This window comes from Enhydra lutris, unplaced genomic scaffold, assembly GCF_002288905.1.
Source record: "Enhydra lutris kenyoni isolate GAN:26980312 unplaced genomic scaffold, ASM228890v2 scaffoldscaffold45, whole genome shotgun sequence".
Lineage (NCBI taxonomy): Eukaryota > Metazoa > Chordata > Mammalia > Carnivora > Mustelidae > Enhydra > Enhydra lutris.
In genome coordinates this window covers 3,907,005-3,914,011 of record NW_019154129.1, presented here as the reverse complement: position 1 = coordinate 3,914,011, position 7,007 = coordinate 3,907,005, and the positions used below count along the sequence as shown (strand labels likewise).

The following is a 7,007-nucleotide window of genomic DNA, read 5'->3' as shown; positions in this document are numbered from 1 at the left end:
GTTGCACAACCATGTGAATGTACTTAATTCCACTGTACTGTACACTTTAAAAATGGCTAAAATGGTAAATTTTATGTAATATATCTTTTTTCTTTTTTTTAAGGTTTTATTTATTTATTTGACAGACAGAGAACACAAGTAGGCAGAGAGGCAGGCAGAGAGAGAGAGGAAGGGAAGCAGGCTCCCTGCTGAGCAGAATCCTATGCCTGGCTGGCTCCCAGGATCCTGGGATCATGACCCGAGCCAAAGGCAGAGGCTTTAACCCACTGAGCCACCCAAGCGCCCCAAATTTTATGTTATGTATCTTTCACCAAACACACACACACACAAACACACGTTGACACCTAGTGCCAAATTATTCTCCAGAAAATGAATTCACACTCTCCCAGCACTAGCACAGGACCAGTCTTTCAATTCTTTGCCAGTTTGATCTACAGAAAAATGTCATCCCAAATGACCAGTTTATCAACCTCCAGGCCAGTGGTTTAAAACAGATAATCAGCATGAATTCTCAATGGACCAAGACACTGGGAGGAAAACACGGTGGTAAAGTCATTTTATTTCCAGTTCTTAATAGTGCAAATGAAACTCCAGCCAAGGTCCTGGGATTTTTCTGCATGAGATGCAGTCAAAAAAAAAAAAAAAAAAAAAAAAATATATATATATATGTATATATATATATATATATATATATATGGGGACCTCAGAGATCTTATAATACTGAATTTCTGGGTAAAGCTGTTTTCTCCCGACACAGAAACAGCCTAGCGGGACAGCCAAGCTCTGAAACCAGCCTTACCCTCAGGCTGTAACGCTAGGGTTCTAAGTCTGGCCCTGGAGAGTAAAGGGCGGGACCAGAGATGGCACGCATGCGCCGAAGTCCTCGGCCCGGGCGTGGCCGCTCTAGGCAGCGGGGAGGTCGCGGGGTTGAGAGGGTTGAAAGAGTACTGTTTCTCCTCTATGGTCGCAGGCCGGGGGCTCGCTTCTCCGCAGTCAGTCCTCGGCTACTTCCGGAAGTGAAGCGAGCGCCTTCTCTTCTGCTTCCGCGGGGGTCCGGGAGGCGGCGGGCGGCCAGATGGGCCGGGAAGGAGCGGAGTGGTAAGCCCCAGCGTGGCGGGGGAGGGAATGGGGGAGACCCGGGCTCGATTTCGGGGCTGCGAGTGGAAGACGGCTATGGGAGACGGGTCAGAGGAGGTGCGCTGGGCTCCTCACCCGGACCCGGGTTCGGGTCCTGGGCATCCGCGGTCCCGGCCACGAGGCGCGGACCCCCGGGTGGCCAACTCCCCCAGTCCCTTCACGAGAGCACCACGTCGGCATGGCCGGTCGCCGGGTCTCGCCTGCGTCCCCTCGAGGGTCAGAGTCAGAGCCGGCGACTCCAGGACCTCCCGGGGCGCGAGGGAGGGAGCATCGGCTTCCATACACCGTGGAGGAAGGGGGACTTAGGGACGCCCACGCCGCAGGAGCCCCTGCCGCAGCCTCTGGCCGCGCGTCCGGAATTGATCAGGATCCTGATAGACTGAACTTCGGGTCTAACGGGCGAGGCAGTTCCTGCCCTACAGAGAAGCGAATGCTCCCGTTATAAAATAGGGTAACAGACGCGCACAAAAGGGAAAGTGAAACCCCAAAAGTCGCACTGGGGTTAAGCTAGAACCCAGCTCTTGTGATTCCGAGATCACGGCTCCTAATGGAAACTTGTGCAAAAGGGAGTTTTCTTTAAAAGAAAAAAATAAAAAGGGGTACATGAGACTTAGATTGTGTCTAACTGAGGATCTTTGGCGGGCAGGAGGCCCTGTCAGTACCCAGGGCGGCTGCCCCCCCCCGCCCCCAACTTTGGTGGCGGGGGAAAAAGTGCCCAGACGCTGTCATGCCCTCAGCTGTCGCCGTTGGGTCCTCCCCGCTAAAGCCCATTGGTCGGTCCTTTGGAGGGTGGTCTTGATGTCATCCTCGGAAAGGCCAATAGGAAGAAGCTTTACTCTCTTCCCGGGGCACATCCCAGAGCCGGCGCGGAGTGCACGTGCGGAGTTAGGTTGTTTGGTTTGTTCTTGTGAGGGCTGTTTTGTAAACAGCCAGTCTGGATGTCTGATGGGTTCTGCGTTTCGCCGCCTGTCTCCATAAACATCTGGGGAAAACTGTGTGCTCTAGTGCTCGGCGCTGACACTACTAACGTGGCTGGCGCTCAGTATGTGCAACTATTAGTAAGTCTTACTATTCAGTAGACTCTTTGAGTACCTATGGACAGAGTTTGTCATTTAAACCTCCTTCAGAGCAGATACTGGTATCTTGAACTTATGAATGGGAATTAAGAGGCTCAGAAAGAATAAATGTGAACCGTTTGGAACCCACATCTCTCTGTGCCTAAGAACATACCTTTTTTTTTTTTTTTTAAACATTTTATTCATTTGACAGAGAGATCACAAGTAGGCAGAGGCAGGCAGAGAGAGAGGAGGAAGCAGGCTCCCTGCCGAGCAGAGAGCCCGACGCGGGGCTGGATCCCAGGACTCTGGGATCATGACCCGAGCCGAAGGCAGAGGCTTTAACCCACTGAGCCACCCAGGCGCCCCAGAACATACCTTTTTAAGTATACAAGACTCTCCGTGGAAATTACAGCCTGGGAGGTGAAGAAACACACAGATGAATGTTATGTTAATGCACAGAGGCAGAAAGAATTGATTTGAGTGTGAGGAGAGTTACTCATTAAAGACTTTCAAGTGCCAGGGGATTTGGATCTTGTCATTTGAACACCTTCGACCCAGTGATGGTGTGGAACTGAATTACAGATGACCCGAACAGTGTGATACGGAAAAATGCCCAAGGAGCAGAAATTAAGAGATGGGACCAAAGTGTCATCTGTGACTAGATGAGTAGTAGGAGATAGTTATAATAGTAATAGCTAACATTTATGTTGCACTTTTGTGCTGGGCACTATTCTGAGTGCTGTGCGTATGTCCTTTAAACCTATCAGCACCCATTACCACAGTAATGTGGTATTAATATCCCCATTTTACAGGTGAGGAAATTAAGGCACGGAGATTAAGTGACTTGCTGGAGGTCACACTGTGAATTTGTGGAGCTGGGATTTAAAACCAGTCATTCTGGCTCCAGTCTTTGTGCTTTTTTTTTTTTTTTTTTTTTTAAGTTTTTTTTTTTTTTTTTGACAGAGAGAGACAGAGATCACAAGCAGGCAGAGAGGCAGGCAGAGAGAGGGGGGGGAAGCAGGCTCCCCGCTGAGCAGAGAGCCCGATGTGGGGCTCGATCCCAGGACCCTGAGATCATGACCCGAGCCGAAGGCAGAGGCTTAACCCACAGAGCCACCCAGGTGCCCTTTGTGCTCTTATTAAAAAGTTGTGTTTGGGCTCCTGGCTGGCTCAGTCTACAGAGCATGGGACTCTTAATCTCAGGGTCAAGAGTTCAAGCCCCACCATGGGCATGGAGCCTGCTTTAAGGGGGAAAAAAAAGTCATTAAAAAGTCGCATTGGTTTGTTGGCAGGACATAAAGATTCTTAAATGATAAGCTCAGAACTATGAGCTTGAGTTTTGATTCAGGCACTGGCCAGAAGAGAGACTGGAGAGAAGAGGAAATGAGATTGCAAGTGTTATTTAAACTTTATTTTGCTCACACCTTACCCATACCTTGTCTGAAGTATATATTTAGGTATATGCATTTATTTATTAGTATGTAACAGCTCTCTAGTCCCCAACTTCTGTGTGCATAAGACTCTCCTAAGGAATTTGTTTAAAATATATGTTCCTGGACCTCTCTCTCGGTTATCCTTATTCAGGTTCACCAAACTTCTGGGTGTTTTTTCAGAGGTTCTAAAGAAATTACTACCATAGGAGTCAGATACATGTTGATTTGATTTCCATCTAAAATATCCAGAACCTGTCTTTGTGCCAGCTACTTCAGGAATGAAGTAATGAGAGAATTCTGTAGCTTGATACATGATCTCGAGCTCAGGATTTGATGGGAGGGAAAGACTACTCAAACTGATAATTGAAGTATGCTCACTAACCAGTTTTTTTGTTTTTTTTTTAAATCACGTTATTGGACTTCTATGGCTTTTAACATAGGACAGGTCATTGAGTATATGCCACATAACACAAACAAAAGCGTCTCATGGAAAGCCAGGACACCTGTCAGTATGTTCTCTTGCCCAGCACCACTCAGGAGCAGTAAATCATGCAGCCTCCACGTCCAGGCAGCAAGTCAGCCTCCTGTGAGCTAGCTAGCTACCTTTCCCCTAGTAATTTCTGACTCCTTCCAAAAAGAAAATTTTCTGGATGAGAGTTGATATGGTAAGAGCCCAGAAATGCTTCTCTTGTAGTAATGAACGCCGGTTTCTGCAGCCTACAAGAAATGCACATAATACTCTTTTTATTGCTGTTTCTGCCCCTGGCCTGCTTCCATTTGGACACATTTCTTTTTATTTCATAGTCACTAGATGTGTGCAGTCACTCTTGTTGCGTTTAAAATGTCTGTAGTATTCTGCCAGTGTTTATAGTGTGTCCCCAGAAGCACACCTGTTTCTTTCTTTCTTTTTTTTTAAGTTTGTTTATTTACTTAAGTGATCTCTACACCCAGCATGGGGCTGGAACTCATGATCCTGAAATCTGGAGTCACATGCTCTTCTGACTGAGCAAGCCAGAGCCCCTCTCACCCTATTTCTCTTGTGCCTGTTCCTGCTTATTTATCTCATGGAAACTCAAGCTCACCCTAACAGCCATAAGCTGGAGTTGATGTTCCAAAATGCAGTGTTGTCATATCCTAGTTTATTTCCCTCAGTTTGGACTTCTCAGCTTCGTAGTAGCAGCATAAAGGAGCAAATTAGTCCTTTGAACCATTAACCATTACTGACTACTTTGTTGGAATAATGTAGTATTATGAGGTCAGGCTTTAACTCAGACCATGTTTCAGCACCTGGCTCTGCCCTATGTTAATGAGGCCTCCATTCTCTCATATGTAAAATGGCGATGAGAATAATAGTTATCTCATAGGATTACCTTTCACATTGTAGGGACTCAGTAAATATTAGCAGTTGTCATTATTCTCTGTTGCCACATAACATGTAATGAAAAGAAATAAATAGCCTAAGTAAAAGCCCATATGAAGCCAGAATGTTTGTATTCTTGCATTGAGACATCTTTGCTAAGAAATGATTGAGATCTTATTTTCAGGCTGGAATTCCAATAAATTAGCCCTCCAAAGGATTATTCTTAAAACGTTAGGTATGTACTATCATTAAAATGTTTTGTTGAATAAAGAGGTAATTATCTACCACAGAACAAAGCAGTTTGAAGATTATAACTTTTTGAAGATTTTATTTATTTATTTATTTGTCAGAGAGAGAGAGAGAGCAAATGCAGGTAGAGGCAGAGAAGCAGGCTCCCTGCTGAGCAAGGAGCCCGATGCAGGACTCAATCCTAGGACCCTGGGATCATGACCTGAGCCGAAAGCAGTAGCTTAAGTGACTGAGCCATCCAGGCGTCCCTGAAGATTATAACTTTTAAGGAGTTAACAGTCATTAATATGAAATCTTTATAAGCTAAGGGGAAAAATTCTCCACTTAAACTCAGAATTAATGGCTTCTTTTTTGATAAATCCAATGCAAATTACTGTATTAATTGCTGTTGGGGTGACTAAGGAATCCAGTAGGTGACACCAGTAATGTCAGCTCTTTCCAGAGAGTAGCCCTCTAGATGAAGCCACAGATGAGTACTTGAGCAAATCAAACAATTGCCCCTCCGTGGGAGCAGTAGCCAAGTTCCTTGCAGGTTCTTTAATCACTCAGAATAATTGGGAGATTGTTTATATCCCAGCCCTTTTTCTTCCTTCATTGATTTTTCAGGCAACTATAGCATGTCAGTTAGGTATTTCTTAGGGGAAACATAGAAAAGGTTACAGTGATAGAGATCTTGCAATTGCCCAAGTCAGCAGACTGTGATCACTGTATCCTATCAGTTGTGCCAACAGACCAAGGCCATGGACATTTTAGAAAAGGTCAACTATATAGTTTGTTCATGTCATATTTTACATATTCATGTTTTCCAAAACTTTCTGCCATTTCTTGACACTGAAATTTTAGAGATGGTATTTTCCTCAGGAAGTAATAGCTTTGCAAGTGTTTTAAAAGTCCCATTGGTGAGCGCACCTGGGTGGCTCAGGTCATGATATCAGGGTCCTGGGATGGAGTCCTGCATCGGGCTCTCTGCTCAACGGGGAGCCTGCTTCCTTCTCTTTCTCTCTGCCCGCCTCTCTGCCTACTTGTGATCTGTCTCTGTCAAATAAATAAATAATTTTTTTTTTAAAAGTTCCATTGGTGAGATGTCAGAACAAGTTGTCGATTATATGGCATGAGCCTGGGGACAATTTTTGAGATTCCTCCTCACCTACATGGTATGAGAAGTGTCACACACCTGGATGGGGAAGAAGAGACCATGCCACTTCCTGACGGTGCACGGGAGAAGCATGAGGCGCAAACAAATCAGCTGCAAGAGAAAGGGAGCAGGGGATGACAGTAGAAAAGACTGTCGCCTTGAACAACTTCTCAGTCCCGTATTTTTTAGATATAGACAGTAATCAGCAAAGGAGCCGAGGAAGGCTATACATTAATCATATGCTTTGTAGATAAACAAGAAGGAATAGGGGTTATACATTGATTATAAGTCATAGATAAGCAAAAAGAAGAGCAGAATAGGTCTGGTCAAGCAGTATAAAATTTATAGTTGAGCAAGCCCCTTCAAAGGGCACATCTAATTAGCCACAGGTGCTCTCCGGGGAAGGGGAGATAACGGAAAATGTCCCGCCCTTAGCCCGTGGGGCATGCCCAGCTGCTCAGCGTCAAGGACACATACCGTACTCTCCGGCAGAGGCCTGTTGCCGGTACATGTTTTTCTTTTTTTTTTCTTTTTTCTTTTTCTTTTTTTTTTTTTTTAAAGATTTTATTTATTTATTTGAGAGAGAGACAGTGAGAGAGAGCATGAGCGAGGAGAAGGTCAGAGAGAGAAGCAGA

The 7,007-nt window shown here is 45.3% G+C and overlaps 1 protein-coding gene across 1 annotated transcript in view; it reads left to right on the top strand.

Moving 5' to 3' along the window:
• Positions 1-1,027: 1,027 nt before the first annotated feature.
• The window catches only part of LOC111156248 (bifunctional apoptosis regulator), a 27,782-nt gene continuing 21,802 nt past the window's right edge, over positions 1,028-7,007 (top strand). The window contains exon 1 of the mRNA XM_022517005.1: positions 1,028-1,098. The gene's annotated coding sequence lies outside the window, so the exon portion shown is untranslated. The remainder of the gene's footprint in view (positions 1,099-7,007) is intronic.